The 23,764-nt window shown below is 41.8% G+C and overlaps 1 long non-coding RNA gene across 1 annotated transcript in view; it reads left to right on the plus strand.

Annotated features, from left to right (window-relative positions):
• The first annotated feature begins 6,661 nt into the window (after positions 1-6,661).
• LOC122813505 overlaps positions 6,662-23,764 on the plus strand; it is a 1,588,111-nt gene continuing 1,571,008 nt past the window's right edge. Inside the window, exon 1 of the long non-coding RNA XR_006366698.1 lies at positions 6,662-6,857. This is a non-coding gene — a long non-coding RNA (uncharacterized LOC122813505). The remainder of the gene's footprint in view (positions 6,858-23,764) is intronic.

The raw sequence follows: 23,764 nt of genomic DNA on the forward strand, positions 1-23,764 counted from the left end.
TTTTCACCTCCACTATGTATCCACCAAATCAATATCTAAACTCCTTGGTAAACTTAAACCAACCACTCTAGCAGCTCATAAGCTGCCAGCAGACTCCCTTCGGATCTCAGCTAAAGCTATAGCCTATCCTGTCTCCATTCTCATAAACAGATCTCTCTCTCTCTCAGAATGCAAAGTCCCCACTTCATGGAAAACATCATATATAATTCCACTGCACAAAGAAGGCAACTCCTTCGAGCTCATCAACTATCGCCCAATAGCAATCCTATCACCTTTATCCAAAATATTAAAAAGAGTTGTTCATACTCAATTAATACAGTACCTCCAGAATAACAACCTGCTCTCCATAGCCCAGCATGGCTTTAGACCTTCCTATAGCAACACAACAGCACTACTATCATTCACCAACATAGTTAACCACCACAGAAATAAGGGTCTATTTGTTTCTTCCATATTCTTAAACCTATCAAAAGCCTTTGACATGGTTAACCACAGTCTGCTTCTTGATACCCTATCCACTCTAAATATAAGTCCCTCCTCTATATCATGGTTCAACAGCTACTTATCTGCCCGTCAGCAAGCAGTCCTATGGCAGGATCAATTGTCCCCCCTGTTACCGGTAACCACAGGAGTCCCTCAAGGATCCATCCTTGGCCCATTGCTGTTCTCTCTATTTACTAATCAGATCTCTTCATCCTCTCCCACTGCCTCAATAGTACAATATGCAGATGACACCACCCTCATATGTGCTGCCCCTACCCTTAGTGAACTGCAAACCCTTACCCAAAATAACTTCACCCTAGCTGAAACTTGATTCACTAACATCAAACTTCTTCTTAATCCCCAAAAAAACAAACTAATTCTTTTCAGCCCTGGCAGAGCTCCTCCCCTAAATAATAATTTCACCATTAACTCCAAAGAAAACATTCAACTCAGTCCAACCACACACACTAAACTGCTAGGCATAGAAATAGACAATAACCTGAGGTTCGACATCCACATAGCACATATCATTAAGAAAGTTAATCAAAAACTTGGTCTCCTCTACAGGAACAAGCAGTTTATGACAAAACACACCAAAGTAACCATCGCAAGGACTCATCTTCTATCCACCCTCCTCTATGCCTCTCCCATCTTGACCAATCTCCGCCAAACTGATCTAAATAAAATTGAATCTTGCTACAACAAGATTGCCAGGTTTGCTACTGAAGCCTCATACAGGTCCCACCACTGTCTATCCCTTAAGCAACTCAACTGGCTTGAGTTGCCTTATATACTTTTACTCAATCAACTCTCTATAGCATACAAACTCTACTACTTTCCTGAGATAACCCCAGCATTTCGGCACCTAAATCAGCCCCACATTCCCTCTAGAGCCTTAAGATCTAGTAACCAGAACCTCATAACTGTCATCAAACAATAAAATGAAGCTGATAAGTCCCTCTTTGCCAACACCATTGCCAAAACCTGGAACACACTACCAAGCCAAATAACTTCTACCATCTCCTTTAGTCAATTCAAAAAACTCCTGAAAACCCACTATCTAAGTAACTGGCTGTGCTCATGCCACTCACCAGGCTAATCCATACCAAGATAATTTGTCAGGGTACAGCTATGTATAAACAGTTTCTCCCCTGAAAGCTTCCAAACCCATGTACATTTACCTTACAAAACTTATAACTGCAAAAGAAAAAAAAATGTACCTCTGACTATCTACTGTAAGAAATGTTAATCACTGGCATGATGTCCTGTTGTGTGTATATATGCTATATGTATGTTTGTTAATCACTAGCATGTTGTCCTGATGTGTACATATGCCATATGTATGTATGTTCTACTTCTTTTTACTCTCATGTAATGTATTGTAATGTGGAGCTTTTCTCCCCGGGCCTCCGCTGAAAATGGACCTGTGTCCAGTCAGACTTTCCTGGTAAACAAATGTAAAATAAATAAAATAAATAAAAATACCCTCTGAAAAGAACCTCAGGGTTATGCTGCTAAACTCTAGGAGTCTAAACCAGAAACTGCACTCACTGGAAGCAGTCCTCACCTTGGAAGATGCTGACATTTGTGCAGTCACTGAGACCTGGTTTAAGCCTGCAGAGAGCACCGCAGCCATACCAGGTTACACTTCCTTCCACACATTCAGACCAAAAAACTGAAGGCATGAAAATTAAAGGAGGTGGTGTATCAATATTCATTAAGGATAAATACACCTCTAGATTGGTTAAACAGCATGATTCCCTTGAATTACTTTAGGTGCAATTGACTGTAGGCAAGACCTCTCTTCAGGTCATTGCCAGCTATAGGACACTTTTCATGAATCAGGACATCCACTCAGCCTAATTGGGTCTACTTGAGTCAATCAAGATACAACCAAAGACACTGGTTTTGGATGACTTTAATTACCTAGCCATTGACTGGGTAAATTATACATTTTCTATCTCACTTGCCAAAAGGTTCCTGGACTTCATTAACTCCAATGCCCTTGTAGGCATCCATATACATATATGTATGTATGTATGTATAAGGCTTCTGTTGATTTGGTTGAATATATCTTATACAACATCTTCTTGACTGCTCACTTTGGTCAACAAGAAAGCTGTCCACAATGGTGCAAGATCACTATGATTCTAAGGTTGGGGAATTTGCCCTTTCCCAACTATTGTGTGATCTTTGAGCTGGTATATATAAATAGCAGGGGTGTGGGGGCATAGCATCCTGCAATGGTGATGTAGGAGTTCTTGTTCCCTTGCAAAAACATTGCTTTTTCTTTGCATGTTCCAAAGTAGTATGTTGAAGCACGTGCTTTGGAATGTCAATGTTATTTTTTTATTTTGTTTGTTCGACTATTTTTTCATCACCTTTTTCCTGATTTGAGTTAATTAGGCAGTTCCATATATGTACATATAGCTATAGCTAGAGAGAAAAAGAGAGAGAGAGAGAAAGAGAGAGCAAGAATACACACACACAGACACACACACACACACACACACACACACACACACACACACACACACACACACACACACACACACACACATGCATTTATCATTTATGCATGAGACACAGATAAAATACCACATTACAACTAATGAGTCACCCTTATATGAAACACAGTTGTATTCATTTATAAGAGTGGTTGCTCCATCTGTGTGCCATCTGAATAACTTTGTGCCATCTTGAAGTAATCACCAGATGGTAGCCAAGCTTGTTCATTACTATAAATAAATAAGTGTATACATACATAAACAAAATATTTCCTCTTTATGTTTCTGTTTGCAGAAGATAGCATTCAACAGTTCATCAGCTTTATAGCATGACTTTGCATGTGTGTGTGTGTGTGTGTGTGTGTGTGTGTGTGTGTGTGTGTGTGTGTGTGTGTGTGTGCGTGCACGCAGGTGCATATGTGAACATGTATAATATGCTGTTTGATCAATAGCGAAAAGAGGTAATTTCCCTCAATCCCAAGCAAACAAAAAGTCTATCATAATGTTCTGTTTGCATTAGTAATGCTCAGATGTTATGTTTCAAGGAAAGTGAAGGCTATCAGATGTAGCAGAATATATTTCCTCCTTATTTTCAAGATTCAAGTCTCCTACTGACTCCAGACTCTCTTGGCTACCATAAATACTTAAAGCTATCTGCTCACCAACTAGGATGCCATCTTGTTGCTCACATTTCCCTTTGAGAGGCAATTCTTCAAACAGCATTATTGACTTTCAGACTCCCACTCTTCACATGTTCAGTGATGGTGTGAGAATCAGTAACCAAATGCATCTGGGATATTGTGTTGCTGGAGATAAAATTTTCTTATTTAGTCCTAATCTGTAGCAGAAAAACTATGATGTAGACATGCTTCTTCCCAGAATGTGCAAACTCCTGGGCAGACCCTAACCATGTGAATTAGAGAATAAATGTTCTTAATGAGAAATGAACTGAAATGGGAGTACTCATGCTGTAAAATGATGGTAGGACATTTAGGTAGCAGTTTAATCCTACTTATCACCCTGCCCCGTGGGACTGGGATTGCCAGTAGTACAGATGAATGCCCTTCCTTTCTGCCAGTGGAATGGTGCAAAATCAATTAATCAAAATACTGTATTGTCCTGTTAGTACAGTCTCAGTTCAAGTACAATTGTTGTTCTTTTAAGTTCTATTGCAATATCGCAGCAACTAATGTTTAAGCTGCCCAATCCTTATCTCCATCATTTTTTACAATTCAAAGTTCTTGTGATATAACAATATTTTATTATTTATTTTTATTTATTTTTACATTTGTTGACGGTATAGTCCGACTGGATATATGTCCCTTTTCAGCGGAGGCCCGAGGAGAAAAGCTCCAGATAACACAGATAGAACATAACAGATATGAGTCAAACATATTCACAAAGCCCTCTAGTAGGTACTCACAATATACACAGTGTGTAATAGTATACAAAAAAAAAACAGATTGCAGCAAGCTATTATGAGCAAGAGATGCATACAATATTAATTTAAATAAGACATTGAATAAGTAGTGATTAATCAGGGTTAGTACAGGGACAAAGCCAGTGCTCTTAAAAATACTGTGTGAGACCTTTTTTGAAGAGACTTAAAGAAGGTAAGTATAGTAGCACAATTCATGTCCTAATCAATACAATTCCTTCTTACTTACAGTATAGGTTCTACTACAAGTGCGCACATACCATTAGCTTGCGACACAACTCCCTGCTGCCACTAACTTGTATTGGCAAGTGCTCTAACTCCCACTATTCTGATTCCCGTGCAGTACCAGTAAGTTAACTCTCCCTCCCAGAACTCTGACCCTATCCCTAAAAACAGCTCACATTCATTCTCTAAGCCTACCTCTGAGCCATCTCCCAGTTGCTCCATAACCCTCACTCTGAGCAATTTCCCACTCACTCCATAACCGTAAATCTGAGATATCTCCCAGTTGCTCCTTAACCCTAACTCTGGGCCAACTACCAGTCGCTTCATGACCCTAACTCTGAGCCTTCTCCCAGTCACTTCATAATGCTAACTCTGAGCCTTCCCATCACCCAGTCACTCCATAACCCTAATCCTGAGCCATCCCATCATCTAGTCACTCCTCAACTCTAACTCTGCATCATTACCCAGTGGTTCCCCAAACCTAAAATCCCCCTACCTCTCTAAACCGAAAATGCCCCTTCCCATTTACCTTTCCTATTTACCAGTTATGCAATAAAACCTCAGTGGCATCTGACTGCTGCATCAGCTACGTCTCTCAATGTTTGAGTTCAAGCAGCTGTTTGGCCTGATGGGCAGATGGAGAAACAGCTGCTTGAGAGCATGATGTAGCTTCCTGGATTTGAAGCAGCTGGGGCTTAAGCAGCTGTAAGAGTACTGTAAATATAATCATATAAAAAATTTGAGTGCTTGAAACCAACAAATTCTAGAAAAGTGTTCAGACAAGAGCCATTTCACTGTGAAGGAACAACAGACACATGCAAGATTTTTTTTTTTCTTTCTCTGTCTTTTTTTTTTTTTTTGTATAACTTTTTGCATAATGTAATTAGTTTCTAGAGGCATTTGAGGCTGATTAGTTAGCCCCGGGCAATAGATTTTCTTTTTCAAAAGAACCACACAACAAACAAAGACTGTAAAAGTGTTGCAGTGTCTCAGTGGAAATGACAGCTGATGTTCTGTGAGAATTTTCATGTTCTGTTAAACAAGGTTAGCAGGTGCCTTCAAACAGAACTGGGAAAAGCACACAGAAAATGCTAGGAGTCCACTGTTAAAAGTGACATTAGCGTGTCATTATAGTATGACATGGATAGGCTTATGTGGCTTTCCCAATCCCTCTGACCACAAAGTTTCAATCATTCAGATACTAACAATTATAGGGATCTGTGACCCATTTTAAATAAGCGTATTGCAGCAAAACTGTCACGGGGAGGCATTTACTCAGCAAGCAATAAACAAATAAATAAAGAAGAAGGTCCAGTTTATTGTAAAAAGCTGATGGAGCTGAGTTCCTTGAATTCTGTTTATGACTAATTATGCAATCACACAGCTTTTTCTATTTAATAATCTCTCCTAGTGCTTACATTTTACAAGTTACAGCTGAAAGAGTTTTGGACGTAGACAAAATAGGACTAATATATGATTTCAGTTCTCTTCTTAATGAAAGCATGTGTAGGGTGAAAATTTGAAGAATAAGCATAGCATTTTGAAATTATTATTGCTTTTGCATACCAGCTACTGCTCAAGTTTCTTATGTCAGTGTATTTCCATGCATCTAAATGTGGATATTTTTGCCAGTGGTCAGTCTAGTCTGCCCCTAAACACACACACACACACACACACACACACACACACACACACACACACACACACACACACACACACACATGTAACCTGTGATAAATTATTGTACTTTAGTTATTCATCATTATTATATATTTGAAGTATAACTGTATGCCAAGTAACAAATACAGGCGAGAGAAAAATACAATCATTTATGTATATTAATGGCACTATGACTGAATGTTCTGTTCTAAAAAATAAAACTTTTGAGGCTGGAGATCACGAGTCAAGCAGCATCTTTAGCCCAATGAATTAAAGTCAATCATATGATTGTAGGAGGTACAGCACTGGCTTCCAGCCAGTGACAGTAGGGAAGGGGTGGAGCAAACAGGTCAAGGAAACTAGCAAAGATGACTAACGGATCTAAACACTGTGGAACCTTATTTGCACATATGGGGATGTAGATTGTTGCAATTCCACATCAATACTTGTGCATAAGAGAACATTTGGAATTCTTGCTTTCAGAATATAATCCTGCTGCTGTGTTGTGGAAAGACTGAGGGAGGACAATGACTTGCATATGGAAGGTAAATTCCATGTCTCTGTTACCTAGCTGCAGTGTATGAAATTCTTGCATGTCGTCATGACAAAACTACATCATGGCTACACATGCCAGCCACATTTGTGTGTGTGCTAATACTATCACAGGTTACTGGAGAGAGGTCATTATTTCGCAGACGTGCCCCCATTTACTAGTAGTCCCTTTTTTCAATTCCTCTGCCTGCATTGACACAAATGCAGGATTCAAGCTGAGTTAAACAGTGTCGTATGCAGAAGAATAACTAAAGGAAAAGGATGAATGCCTGAGTAGTTTCATTTGCTGTATTCTTTATAACATTTGCAAGGGATGGGCCACAATATAACTGCACTTGTCTCTGAGTAGTATTGATTTACCCTTCAAACCTTTGACAACTGCAGCTATTCACTGCCCCAGAAGATGTGACACAACGTTTGTAGTATTGCTGACAACATAAGCTTCTAATTTATATCTGATGAACTAATACAAAGAAATAATTACCTTCCCAAGTACTGGAAGTGTTAAAACTCTGATGAGGTTAAATAACTTTATTTATAATAATCACGCACTGCATTATGAAGAATAAACAAATTATTTCCTGATATGAATTTGTCAAGTCAGGTATAGCATTCATGTTCATTAATGCATGCCTGTTGTTCAGAACCTTATGCTGAGATGATTTGTTGTAGAGATGAAAATGAAAAAAAGAGATTCTTTACTTTTGGTATGCTTCTGTAAGTATCATACTCAAAACTGTTACTATGGTAGTGCTACGAAATACTTTTAAAAGTCCCTGTTTAAAGAAACAGATGCTCTGTCCTATGAAAAACCGTGTGTGTGTGTGTGTGTGTGTGTGTGTGTGTGTGTGTGTGTGTGTGTGTGTGTGTGTGTGTGTGTGTGTGTGTCTGTGTTTTTGGAAAGCTTTTCTGTAGGCTATTGCTATTCTGTAGTTGTTATTCACATAAATGATCTGGAGACAAATGACAGGTAATCTGCAGAGCCATCGAACCTAAAAGAGGAGACCTTATGAATCCCAACAATTACTCTCTGTATGGCCAAAAAAAAGACAATAAGCTAACCCACCCATACCCACGTTACTTTTAGCTTGAGCTTTCTGTATCTTTCATTCAGTCTATCAAGCTGCACTGTAAACCTAGGTGCAGGAAAAGTGCACTAGGATTTACGCTTTCTGTCTGAATTTTCAGTTGTAAATATTTTTAACCACAGGATACTGTAAAATAATATGCATAAAACATGACTAAATATTCCCAAAACCTTCTGAGAAATGCATAAACAGGAATGACAAAAACTGAAAAAAGTTTTCATTCATTCATTTATCCATTCATTCATTCATTCATTCATTCATTCATTCATTCATTCATTCATTCATTCCCATATAATATTTGTTGTGCATATGAACTAAGAAGGAAATGGGCACTTAGCTTTGAAAATGCATTTCCTAAAAGGAGTTTATACATTGTGAAAGTATAGCACAACCCACTATTCCACTTTCTTTATGTTCCTTTTTCTCTAATTTGCATGTACAGAAACTAATTCCATCAGAGTAATAACCAGAGTTTTACTAAATATATATGTCAGCACTTCTGAGCCTTCTTCCAATCTAAATGAAATTGTCAGACAACTTTTTACCCCGTCATGGCACTACTGCAGCATTAACCCTTTATCCTCTAAGGCTTGATGTTTTTATGTATTTCTTTAGTTACGTACATATAAATGCACGTCTGTACATATGTATGCATTTGTTAGTGTATTTATTTTTGTTAGAACGTCCATAGACCCTCAACTGGGAAGAGGGAGAAAACACAGACTGATGGAATTCATACAGTATAGCCAAATCACATAATTTGTACCCAGAGCTCTTAATTTTGTTTTGTTTTTCTGCTACTGGCACAGGGATGGATATGGACAGATACACTTTATATGGACAGGAGAAAACTCTGGTTATGTCATGTAACAAGGTACTAGTATTATATAATATCACTGCACATTTTTTAGAAGGTTACAGACTGTTGTAAACTATTTGCCTTTTTGAGATGTACACTGGCATGGAGGCACTGTGGTATTTAGTGTAGAATAAGGGCAAGATGATTTTTTATAGAGATGTCAACTGAGAAGGAAAACTTGCCTATTTATTTTCTGATACCTGCTTTAGTGCATGCAATATCATGGCTAGGCCAGAGCCATTGCCCATCAATCAGTGGGCATAACATATGGAACCATTTCTTGAATGGATGTCAGACCATTTCAGGATGCATGTACATTCATATGTATCCTGCAAGAGGCTGGCATCCATTCCAGAAATGATTCCATGTGTTTTGCTAAACACCCACACACACACACACACACACACACACACACACACACACACACACACACACACACACACACACACACACACACACACACACACATACACACACACACACACACACACACACTCTCTCTCTCTCTCTCTCTCTCTCTCTCACACAGCAATGGTCATTGGGGAAGACCAGCATTTGACCTATTAGAATGTCTTTGGGATGTGAGAGATAAAGAGAGATCCAGGAAAAAACCCATACAGACCCAGAGAGGGCATGCAGTCTGCACACAAAAGGATTTCCAGTAGAGAGCACAAATGGGGAACCTACCTCTGTGATCCTTAATTTTCTTTAGCTGTTGTTTACTTATGTAAGACTTATTCTATGCATGCTGCTGCATCAATGGGAGCATAAGAAGCCTGCTTTTGTTAAGTGGCCATCTCAGAGCAGTATGCAGTACATACATAAATTGTTTAATCTTATGTTTGTGAAGCAAATGAAATTCATTGACATGAACCACTTATAAACTGAGTACATACAGCTGACATACCCACTAAGTCCTGTAACTGAGCAGATGGTGTCATTGTAGTAGTGAGCATGTGTCATTACTAGGTTAAGCGTGTACTGTGGACATAATGATTCTTACAAGCTGTATCACTGTGGATGCTGTAAAAGAACTGAACCAATACTGGTATATACTTATCTATCATAAGATTACTAGCTGGATATTTTATTATGACTGACATTCCTGAACCCATTAGTGTAACTCTTTACCTGATAGGTTTAGAACTGAGTGCTTTGATAAAAATAAGATTCCTTTCAGGCTGTATATAACTATAGATTCACCTGCATGAGAATTGATGGTTTCACCGTAAGTTGGGGTCCTGGAATAATTGTGTACATTTTCTGAGATATTGTATGCTGGATTATATTCTCAGATTTCAGTTATGAGTAGCAGGGAATGTAGAGCTGTCTGAAGCAACATACAGAGGAAGATGTGTCTGATATGTAGCTTTCACATTGTTTATCTGGGTTCTGCAAGGAAACCCACATGAGGGGATAGGCACTATCCCCTGGATTCACTATTCTTTCGTGCAGAACTAGCTTAGTCCTGCACGGAAGCAGCCGTTTAGGAGCAGGACGGCAGTGCATCATGCATATTAATGAAGGTGCACTGCCTGAGCTCCTAATCCTACATGGAGCATGTAAGAATGCAGGGGGCGTATCTGACAGCAGAGCTCTCACAATATACACACCCTTGCAATGAAGAACAGCAAAATGGCCAAAGGAATGAGCGGGACCGCTCATAGGTGTCCACATATCCCCCGCAACATTCCTCCACATGACAGCTGTCAGAATATACACACCCCCGCAATGAAAAACAGCAGAAATGCCAAATGAATGAGCAAGACCGCTCATAGGTGTCTGCATATCACCAGCAACATTCCCCCACATGTACAACAGCAATAGCAAATACAAAACAAATAAACCAACCTTTATTTTTTTTATTAAGAATCCGATTAAAACTAACCATAGGTGCACGGGTGTGCCCATCTCTTAGCTACAGTTAATGCAGCTTAAATGGCTGAAGAGGATAACAAGGAATATATATTCAAATGAAGCAGTATAGCAATAGTGTAGTGAGCAGAGCATTCACCTTACGAGCAGGCATTCCCTGTTCGAGTCCCACTGCAGCACATTCCATTTTCCATGGCAAATCACGTTATGACCAATATTTTAGTTGCATAACCCACTAAATAACATATATTTGTGAACTGGAGTACTGTATTAAATGCACATGTGAGGTGTCAGTGTCATAATGTTGCAAAATCCCCAGATAAGCACATGTGCCCCGTACAGTATATGTACACAGAAATCATGAATACAAATGGAAGGTAAAATGTGTAATGAATGACAACTCCATACAGCTTCCAAATCCCCTACCTTCCCAAGAACCATTAAATATTACTGTCTAAATCAGTGCAATTGTAAGCGGGAGTAAGCACTAGTAAGCAAGTGTAAGCACCAATAAGCAGTAGTAAACATAGTTAAGCACTAGTAAGCGAGTGTAAGCCAGTATGCGTGGGGGTAAGCAATGCGCATAGAGGTTAAGCGATTTTGAAGCTAACTCTCTGTAAGCATATTTAACTGGAGGTTAGCATTGCTTACCCTTGCACAAACCTGCGCAAACCCACTTACAACTGCTCAAAAGTGCCTTAATCACTCTGTACCCAACAGCCCTTGTCCTGCCCAGCAACAAAATAAACAGCCTTGCAGGTCTTGAACACAGAACCCTGTACACTCTAGTCACAGTAGTTAACCACCAAGTAATCACAGCAGTACAGAAGAATGAGGTATCAGCAAACAAGTCCTCAACATAGTAAAATCAAACTGAACCTGTGAAAGGAATTGGTATACAGTCATATGTTCTATAACCCACTACATAACATAAATATTTGAAATAGAGTACAACAGTAAGCCCAGAAGTGAGGTGTAACTGTAATAGAGTGTTGAAGTCTCCAATAAAACACAAGGACCCCATACAGTGTACGTACACATGAATCATGGATACCAGGCATACATATAAGATGTAATGAATAATAAATAAATGCCAAAAAGAAAATATAATGCAAAGTCTATTGTAAGCAATGATAAGCATTGCACAGGCCAGCTTAGGAGGTGTAAGTAATGTGTAGGCCAGCTAACTCAATGTGCCCAGTGTTATACCCCTTTAAACAATGCCAACCTTAGGTAAGCAGGTTTTCCCATAGTGTAGCCTTTTCAAAACTGGTCAAACACAGAAAAGTGTGGGAAATTGGCCTTACTTAATCCCAACAGGCAGGAATACATCTCAAAACTGGTTGTAGCTTCCTCTTGCAGGCACCATGTCAGGAAGGGAAGAGAGTGTGCATTTTCGGGCGCAGCACTGGTGCATCCAGGAATCCAGAGTCATGGTAGGACTCCTTGTCAAAGACCATGAGCAGAGACTGCTGCAGGGCCAGTACCAGGGTTCTCAATATAAGGCAGAAGCCTAGGACCATCTTGCCCGTGACCTCACCAGTGCCACTGGCATACCTCGAACTGGTGAGCAGGTCAGGCATCACTATGCCGACTTAAAGCGGTGCAAGGGGGACCTCTTGGAGCAGTGGAGCCAAGATGCTAGAATGGCAAGGGATGTCCCAGCTGTGTGTAAGTATCACTCCACTATGAGTGTAATAATTGCCAGCTCATGCATATCATGGATAGCTATGGCTAAATATTCCTCTTCTGTCCTCCACAGCTGCAAGTGAGCGGACCATGAACCAGGAGGCCCATGGAAGTCGCCTGGAGAGGTTGCGATGTGAGACAGGTCAGTAATACTCTTGCATGTACTGTCACAGGAAATAAATTTAAAAGTATTAGTAAATGAATTGCCTGTATAAAACCTGTATTGTTTAAGGCAAGTACTGCATACACCGGAGAATATTGCAGGAAGAGTCTCATATAGTTTGTATGTAAATAAAAGTGTAATAGTCTGACAATAAAGGTCTAACTGCTGGACTGCATGTGCATACTTTGGTATCATATGGTAATGTAGATTTGCAATCACGTAATAGTACTGTTGTATTAAGCACTGGTACCCACACTGTGCACCATAAATAGAATGTGTAGGAATGCCTGTATATGACTGGAGTAAGCCCCAGAGGCCATTTAGTAGAACTGAGAGACACATAGACAGGAAACAGAGAAAAGGCAGACAACAAAACCCGAATAGCACATCTTAGATGTGAACTGTTATATTTTTAGCACACACAGGCATGGTTCAAATCCTGGCAGTGGTAGTTGTCTGCAGACAGAACCATACCCCACAACTGTACAGATATGTCCAGTAAAGTGGGCCATATCTGTTGCCTGTCAACCTGCCCCCTGGGAAATCAATGGGATGATCACAGATGTATAGGCAGCACACAGGAAATATAACTGATTGACACACATCTATGAGAACAAAGATGGCACACTAGCAACTCCCCAAAACCTTATGAGAGTAATAAGCCAAGTATGTCCTATCTACACCCGCATGTTGTCAAGCTGTGACCAGAGTGTATACAGTAACAGAGTGAGATGTGTGTGCATAATACTAATGTGTAATCTGGAACTTTGTGTGGCAACATTCAGGTAGTGCTAAAAAACATTTCTCCCACAGGTCTGTCAGATACCAGCACTGTGCCCAGAAATACAAGAATGATACCCTGTACTGGTACTGTTTACTTTGGTATTGTACGGCATTGTTGCTCTGAATGATGCATTACTCGTCACTGTCACTCACACTGTCCTACAAAGTATAACTGTCTAGGAAATCTGTATAAGACTGTTGTAATACAAGGTCAGAATGCAAAACCACAGGAGAATTATAAGACAGAAAGCAGATAGGAGATATGCAGCAATATCCATAGAGCACACACAACTCTGATGGACAGTGTTTAAGTTGTAGCACACACAGCCATGGTCTGAATCCTGGGAGTGGAAGTAGGCTGCATACAGAATTATACCCCACAACTGTACAGATAAGACCAGAATGTACAGTATATGGGCCCATATCTGATGCCTGTCACCCTGTCCCCCTTGGAAGTCTGTGGGATGATCCCAAATGTTCAGGCAGCAAACAGGGAATACAAGTGATTGTCACACATCTATGAGAACAAACCTGTCACTGTAGCAACTCCCGAAACTGTTATGAGAGTAATAAGCCAAGTATGTCCTATCTACACCCCCATGTTGTCAAGCTGTAACCAGAGTGCATACCACTAATGTGTAATCTGGAACTTTGTGTGGCAACATTCAGATAGTGCTAACAAACATTGCTCCCACAGATACATCGGATACAAACACTGTGCTGAGAAGTAAAAACCTTGATACATTGTACTGATACTGTTTACTCTGGTATTATAGGGAATTGTGAGTGCCCCAGTTTCTCTGAATAATAAAGTATCACTGATCACTGTCACCTACACTGTGCTACATAATATAACTTTGTAGGAAAGCATGTATATGTGTGTGTCAGATCACTAAGAGGTTGAAGAGGGCAATAGTCTAGATATGTCCCGGTACACCTGCATGTGGTCAAGACATGGCCAGAGTCTGTGCAGAAAGAGTTGGATAGCTATGTGCACAACATCAACCCAGAATCTGGGAGTATGTGTAGAAACAGTTAGTGTTAACAAACATTTCCTCCACAGGTATACCAGGTAAGAGGTGTATACTGCAGGTAAATCTAGTTTATGTATAATGATGACAACAGCCATATCACTGTCCAAACTAAGGATTTAGGGTAGTGTAGTAATACTTAAAAGGTACAGATAACAGCACTGACTAGGAAAGTAGTGTGGACTACAGGAATATACTAGTTGTTAATTGAGATATTTCTCCCCCCCCACACCATATCTCCAACAATAAACTACATACCCACTTCAACCATTATGTAATAACTCCACTTTTTGATTATGTCCTATTGGTTGATAAATATTATTATTTTTTTCCATGCATGTGCTATATTGAATTATTCCAACATTGGGAGCATGGTGCCATCAACGTACCTGCATACTGTTGTTATTACCACTGTGGTCCCATATATGCATGTGTTCCGTTTGCTATGCAACTGTTCTGTATCTGGTATCTAGGTTAATGGGAATATCTATACATGCTGTTATACCTAACCCTGGAATGTGCTGACTATTAATAATCCACATATGATGCAAAAATCAAAACACTATAGCATATTTGGGAAGGTCGGTGCCAGTGGACCCACCTGTCCCACCTCAGCTGGCCATGGAACCGGGCACCAGCATGTCTGGGGCCCAACACGGGACCTCCTTGTCTGTTGGCCCTGCACCACCTTCAGGTGGAAACACCTCAGGGGATGGGGCTCGCCCCCCTGGTACAGACAGGAACCTGTCACCCGTCGCCAGGTCTGGGTCATGATGAGTAGCGAGCTCAACCAGCAGTTTGGTGATCTGCTATGCCAGCTTGAGGGCCATGTGTCAGAACTAGAGGGTCAGCCTGGCTCTGCAACTCAGCCCCTAACACAGCCACCTGCGGAGCTATAAAGGTGCAGTGGTGACTGCCCATGGGTGGGGACCTCAGTCCCACTGTTTCCACTAGGGGGCTCATGGGCTTCCGATTTCCCAACACCCCTCCCCATCAAGGTGTTTACCCCCCACATGTGTCATATACCACCCCTGTATGCATCTTGTTTGTCTTATCTGTTAACCTACCCAGTCTACCTCCCCAACTATACCTACTATCCCTCCCCAACATCCCACTCTCACCTGAAAAAAAGGGCAATCTGTTCCCCACAAAAAAATCGTGCCCCATACATAGCTGTCCATTTCGCACACTTGTCCACTGGACACATGTAATCTGGTCAAATTGGCATCACAACTTATTATTGTTGTCCTCTCCCCTCTCCTAGGGGTTTGAGTGTCCACATTTACCTCCTGATTCAGGGTATATGCACAGCTGTTGCTTTAGAAGAAATGGGCAGCTATGGACCTTCCATACACCCTTCCTGCTCACCCCTAGCTATTTTTCCTACTATCTTTCCCTCTTTGTACCCCTTTTTCACCACTTTCCTATCAACCCTTTTTTCTTTTCTTTTAAAGAAATTATCCCGGGGGTAAGAGGGAATACGCATTTTAAGCAGTAGTAAGGGGGTTTAAGCCTGTTTGTGCAGGGGTAAGCAATGCCTAAACAAGTTATGCAATTTAGAAGCTGAGTATCAGAAACTGTAACCGGAAGTTAGCAGTGCTTACCTCCGTGCAAACCCGCTTACAATGCATTAAAAGTGCCTTATTCACTCTGTATCCAACGTCCCTTGTTCTGCCCAGCAACAAAATAAACAGCCCTTGTAAGGCTCAGCCCAGGACCCTCCACACCATAGCCAAAGTGATTTACCACTAAGCCATGTCAGATATACATAACCCTGATGTTTTCACAAACATATCATCCAGCCCAGTCATTCAACAGTACAGGGAATGTATTCTAACATGTAGATGCATGTGTGTGTGTGTGTGTGTGTGTGTGTGTGTGTGTGTGTGTGTGTGTGTGTATATATATATATATATATATATATATATATATATATATATATATATATATATATATATTAATATCTAAATAGATATAACATATCTATATATGTATATATATATATATATATATATATATATATATATATATATAAACATATATACATGCATATGCATACATCTATAGATATATATGTCTACATCTATATCTATATATATGTATATATATATATATATATATATATATATATATATATGTATATATATATATATATATATATATATATATGTATATATATATATATATATATATATATAGATAGATAGATATATACAGCAAGTTATATATATGTAAGCAGATATATATGTCTATATAGGTATATACAGACATACATCTGTAGATAACAATGGGAACATTAAAAAAAATATATGTCCACATGCACAGTTAATGGGGTTGAGAGGTCCCAAACAACATATGTCTGGTACGAATATTTATTACCCAGCCACAGCCAAACACATCTGCCCCGCAATACACTACCAACTGTTGCAGATCCCATAACCAGGACCTGACACAACATGGGCACAAGATGTTATCAGTACTCCATCCCACCTGTATTATGTCAGGCTGGTATCAGTAACATATGCAGTACAATCTGGCTCCCATAGGGAATGTACAATGTGGAAGCAATCAACATCCCTAGGATACATATACATAGACACATATATCCAGATACAGATATACATACATATATATATATATATATATATATATATATATATATATATTTACTTACACATATACATGCAGAGATATGTATAGTAAGATACATATGTAGAAGGTGCACACAATATAGAGCAGCCACTATGCCTACAGTTACCACCTTAACAACTGGATACTGTATGAGCCACCCATACAAATGACAATTGTTGCCTGCAACATATACTCACAGAGATGTCAAAGGATATAACACCACACACAGGTTTGCATACATGGGAAAGCTTTATTTGCGTACTATTACAGTTGTATATGCCATGTCATATAGCTGCTTAGACACTTACATCCATATAAATAGAGTAATGCAACTAAGAAACAGTAATACTAATACAGTAGTCTGGAAAGGTTTACAAATGTTGCTGTCCAGACCATTGCCTTCAAGTAGTACAATAGTAAAGACAGACTGGGTCACAGGATACCAAACAATCAACAGTAAGTAATGCAGATGTATAGTTCAGCAGCCTCTATCTACACTCTGTACACAATCCCTAGGGGATTAAGACCTCAGCTGACACAATGGGATGTAACTGTTACATAACAAGGCATAACTGACACCATCACAAACACACTGACAAACAGAACAGACTGTATAGCAGGAGCCAGTAGGCCTGCATTTACCCATGGTGGATTGTATGGTAATGTACATCTAGGTACCTTAAGGCAACTTACCCCTGATACCCCCACATGTTGTAACAGGCTAGGATAGATATGGTGCATCCCCCCTAGACTCAATAATACAGGGCCATATACCACTGTTACATACACTGGCCTCTGGAGTGCATAAGGGCACATATGTATTGTGTAGGTGATGCCCACACATATATGGCCCAAACCCCACTGTATGTGTGGGGGACACAACAGCAGTGGACTGATGGCAGGAATGGCAGCATGACATACTCACAGCCCACTACAGAACAACCCCTGACAGCATGTCTTGTGCAAAGCCTGGTATGTAGGTGGAGAAAAAAAGCTGGAACACACGTCCATATGTGGAAAACTGTTGTCATACACTAAGCAAGTCACTGGTGTTACAGGATAGTCTGCAACATACCCTTAGTCAGGAATGGATGTAGACATGTACTGATAGCACTCACACATACACTGCCAGTGATATATCTGACACAAGAGCTGTGTGGTGGGCAGACAATACATAATAGGTACACCTCTGGCCATGAAGAGGATAGACCCACAGTTGCGAGCTATGCAGACAGACTGCATTCCAAGTTATACTAGTATGTGAACACAAACCCTGTAACACCAGTGCTATACAATGCATACAACACCTCTACTCATACTCTGTCTGTAGTTCTGGAACTGCCTACAAATATGTAGCTGGCCTGAGTGTGTAGGTTCTCCTGTAAGAGGTATTGCTATATATATATGTATACATGTATGTCCGCAAATATACAGATACCCATGTGTGGACATATATATGAGCACATATATACATCACATATATCTATACATATATAGATATAAACCTATATGCACATCTACATATATACAAACACAAACATATATGTATGTAAATACATGTCCCTCAACGTACTACCACAGTGCTGCATGTTATGTGTCAGGAAACAGCACACATAGCAATACACATAGATATCTACAGCTGGCAGTGTGTGCAACATGGACGGGTATGTCACATGTGAACCCCTTGTTGGGACCACATTGCCCTTGTCTGTGAAGTATGGAATGGGAATATGGGGAAGTATGGCAGCTATAGTTGTGGAGGTGGTCAGGGTTGTTAGATATAGAGGACAGTGTACAGGGGTGGTATGTGACACATGTGGTGGGTAAACACCCTGGATGGTGTGTGTGGTCTGTGATGTGGATGCCCCATGGGCCCCAATATGGACACATTTGGAACAATCCTCCCACCCACTGCTACTCACAACAGCAGTCCATGTCCTGAAGGTGCCTGGCCTGGAGGCTGAGCAAGAAGAGCATGTCAGCCCTGTGAATGTGTACTGGGTGCCTCAGTGTGATGTAGCACATCCCACATGTGTCTGTGGAGCCTGGTATGGAAGAGACCCTGGATCTGACCTCAGGGGACAGAAAAATGTCTGTGTGTGCCCCCAGGGGGGACAACATCCACTGGGTTGGTTTCACCTGATGGTATTTCTGGACCAGTACATGAGTAGGCCCCAGGGTGGGACACACATGTGATGTGGCCAGGTAACATGGGCAGATGGATTTGGAGAGGTGCTTCTGCTATTGTGCCACTGTTATAGAACATATGTTGGTAGTAATAGTCTACACAATCCCAGAACATGTCCAACAGCATGCATAGATATCCCCAATAACACAGAATGTCAGTTGTGCAGCAATCACAAAGCAGCCATACAACAGGCATATATGGAACCATAGTAACCCTGACAATGGCATGCAGGTGAACAGTCTGTAACAGGCCAGCAATGATAGTGTCCACACAGGTAACATGGCTACAAGCACATAGCAGAAAGTGTGGTACAATACAATATCTGTCCCACTGGTAGGTAAGCTGTAGCCATACCTAATGAGTTATGTGTACAGTTTGTTGTTGCTGATATGGTGGGGGGTGACAGAGATGTGTATTAAGAACTGTGGTATCCTTGCTGCTCAGACCTGTTTCCATCTTTATGTCTTTCAGCCAAGATGTCACATGCACGGCTACCAACATATTCAGCTGCTGAAACTGAAGTGCTGCTCACGTATTTAATCCATCACTACCCTATGCTGTTTGGCCAGGCTGTCCATGACTAGCAGGAGTGGACCACCCTGTGGAATGATGTCAGACTGCACAACTGCAGTTATGAGCAGGTCTGGTATCATTGTACTGACCTGCTTCGCAATACCCGTTGGCCTGCTGCTGCAGTCCGGGGAATCACCTTGCCACAGGGTGGGGCCATCTTATCCATTCCCCCAACATGTGTGGAGGAGCTCGTTGTCAGCCTCATGGCACCTGCCCATCCCACCAGCCAACAACCACTGGACACCTTTGACGAGGTGGGTGCCACTCACACACCAGCCAAGGAGCATGCAGGTAAGGCCACAGGTCACATCAGTAGACCACTGTTGCATATACATCCGCATCGGAACAGGTAGATCATGCATATCTGACATGTCATAGCTATATTATGTTGCTGCATAGTAGTGATAAACAGATGTCCATATGTGGTAGTATTGTGGAAATGTACTGTTGTTGTATTGTAATACTGCAACCACTCTGTAGCACTGCCACAGGTGTGGCCACTAACAGTCTATCTCTCACCCTTTTATGTAGGTCCCACCAGGATACCACCAAGGCAGCAGCATGTAGCTGGTGAGTATGGTTTATGTAGATGCTTGCCAACACAATGGGCATGTAGTGGTGATGGTATATTCCATGCAAACATCTAAAACACCTACCTAGAATGCATGCTGTACATGTGTATGTATTGTTGCTGTGAAATGCACGGTGTCACAGGGGTGACCATGATGGGGTATTGGAAGGGTATGTCAGACACCTGCATGATGACTAACATCCTGTCATTGCAGAATGTGTCCGCAGGGAGTAACATAATGGTAGGAGACATGGCATACAGTAGGGAAATGTTCAGAACAACACCATTATACAGTGCAACACCAGTGTATTTACCTGTAGGACAATGGAAACTGCTGCAGAGATATACTATGGCATAAGGCATTACAGTAGTCCACATTATCAGCTGGGACTAGGCTGTAACATGTGGTGTTCAGTGTGTGGGACATTGCAAAGTGACACATGTGTAGGGCTTACAATGTCATGCATTCGCAAAAAGGTTGAAGGAGGGTGGGTGTCAGCATGACACACCAGTACACTGCAGCTGGGATCCTAATGATACTAGGAATGGCTCTATCTGCACATAGTCAGGTTCAGGACCTGTGGCAGCCATAACCCTACCCCCACAGCAATAGTGATGGCAGTGTGTGAACACCAAGGGGTGTGCACATGAGTAGACCTTGCAATCATGCAGAATAAGGGGGCATGTGTAGGGCAGACTGAACATACACTGGTAAATGCAGATGGCCCATGCTGGTATACCCGTGCCAGGAGTAGTGACTGCTGTAGTACACATAACAAGAGGTGCAATAAACCCTCATGATAATGGTGTGCACACAAATGCCCACACAGTGTGTGTGCATCATGGTCAGCATCCGCACACTTAACACATTCTGTAGACACTGTATGTGAAAGTACAGGACATATGTCCCATATTGGGCTCGTGTACTGCTAAGATATGTGGTGATGTGGTCCCATGGCAGATCAAGGATGGGTGCATCAAATCAATAAAGGTGTGTACACCCCCCATAACCACGGTATGCTCTGATGGTTGTCAGTGAAATAGTATTGGATTGGTCATACATGGTCCACTGATGTTGAGAGCTGTGCATCAGACATCAGGCATTCGCAAATTACATCTGTCCACATATCGTACCAGGTATGTGTTGCTGGAAAACATAGGGGTTGTGAGCATTAAAGCTGACATAACTGCCACAGTAGTACACATTCAGCAATGGGCCATACACCTGTGAGGTGTGGTGCACAGTACATGGTAGGGTACAGAACTGGTGCACAGAAATACCATGTTCATGGATGCAGTGGTAACCAGGGGAAAGGGCTTCACCTAGTTGCACAGCACATGCATCACACACATGTATACTGTTGCTAGCATGGATTGACTATAGCTACACTGCATGCTGTCGGGTACCATATGTTATGCATGTTGACAGAAGGTTGTTAGGAGGACTGTGTGTACTTTCATTGTGCAACCTCACCTGTATGTGTGTGTGTGTGCATCCTGGTGGGTAGTCAGTTTTTCTGAAAGGTCACTGTGGTGAAGTGGAGGGAGGTTGATGCATGTAGGATGCTTGTGTGCATGTGTGTTTGTGTGTCCGGCCATGTATGCACATGTGTGATTGTGGGGTTTTCATACAGCAGTACCTCCCTCTGGGATCATGAAGTACATGTACATGGACTGCCACATTACACACCAGGAATACTTGTCATGTGTGTAATCAAAGGACAGATAGTATAATATGGTCTGTAGCATGGAACAGGCATCAATAGGGAAGGTAGACACCAGGTACACCCTTAATATTACATTCAGCAGACAGGCCACCTACAACCCACGTATGCAGCACTACAGATGCATTGGGGAAGCACTAGTCAATACCAGGGAGTGTATCCATATATTACAGTTGTCACATGATAGGCTGAATGAGCAGCATATCTGGCATGCCCTGAGCATTACATACACATGACACACCAGTGCATGATATTATGGATAGAACATAGTAGCCCACACATATAGGGGCCATGCTCATGATGTCCGGACATACAGAGGGTGCATACTGAATGAAAGTAGTGAGGCCATGTAAAACCACTACACACAGGTCAGGCAGGTAAAGTAGTAATAGGTCTTGTGTTGTGACCGCTTGTGTAGGCATTTAGAGGACTGATATGTTAATGAGTGGTATCAATGTGTGTATGTGATGCAGGATGGGGTACCACATGGACATATACGTGGGACTGTCTGTAAAGCCATGGACAGGTAGGTATTACGGAGGTGTGTGTGTGTGTGTGTGTGTGTGTGTGTGTGTGTGTGTGTGTGTGTGTGTGTGTGTGTGTGTGTGTACTGTTAGGCAATGCTGTACAGGTTTTAAGGTGCGTTTATTGTTTTCCCCTACAGGTGACGAGGTGGGTCAGGGTCCATCCTGCATGCAATCTGATGTTGGTGTCCAAGCAGACACCAAAGATGATGATAGTACTGTTGAGGCACAGATGGGGTTGTCAGGGGCCGACACTGTGTCAACATTTGACATCCCCCTTTTAGCCACCCCAACCCTGCACACAGTCTCAGTGCCTATACATACTCTATCACCAGTGGCCATAGCGGTGGGACAGCTGGCATTTGGTGGCACTGCACAGGAAAGCATGGTAACCATGCCTACTGTGTCTGGTCACAGCAGGCATAGCCAGATGTTTGGCAAGGCACCACATAGGCGGATGTCCCAGGGTGCTCATGGTAGGGCCGCTGGACATCATGCTCCTGTCAGAGGTGACATAGCTGGTACCAGCAGGTGCATGTTTCAGGCTGTCATGGTGGTGCAGGCACATATGGAATGTTACATCAGACAGGGTCTAAGGCTGCAGAGGGCTGCTCTTGCATCTGTAAGAAACAACATCCGTGAACTGTCTGGTGCCATCCGTGCTTATACCGAGCTCATGGATAGATGGCATGGTGAGATGATGGCCCTCATCAGCCGTGGTGTGTCCTTGCTTCAACATGTGTTGGGGATGTGGTGATAGCCGCGTGGACATGAGCCAGCAAACACCAACAGCTGGCAGTCAACGTGGATGTGCTAGGACACCAAGGGGCTCCCATAGTGACAGTTCCAGCCTCAGCAGTGCAGGGGGGGTGCTGTCCACACCACACCACAGCAGGCCACATGCACATCATCCTGGGCAGTCCCATGAGGGGCCTGGTACCAGCGGACAATTTGTCATCAGCAGGTGAGAGTAGCACATCGAGGCCCATACCTACACACACCACAGCACCATGCCCAGGTCAATGCAGTACACCCCTCACCCACACACATGGTGTCAGATGTATGGACCACCCTCGGCCTCTGGCAAACCATCACACCCTGTGCATATGATGATACCTGTGCCACATCCCTGTCATCCATACCATCAATGCAGGGACAGGCTAATATGGTTCTAATGCACACAGTGACTGTACTGCAGTGT

The sequence above is a fragment of the Protopterus annectens genome, chromosome 10.part0, assembly GCF_019279795.1.
Source record: "Protopterus annectens isolate FY-2018-M chromosome 10.part0, PAN1.0, whole genome shotgun sequence".
Taxonomy (NCBI): domain Eukaryota; kingdom Metazoa; phylum Chordata; order Ceratodontiformes; family Protopteridae; genus Protopterus; species Protopterus annectens.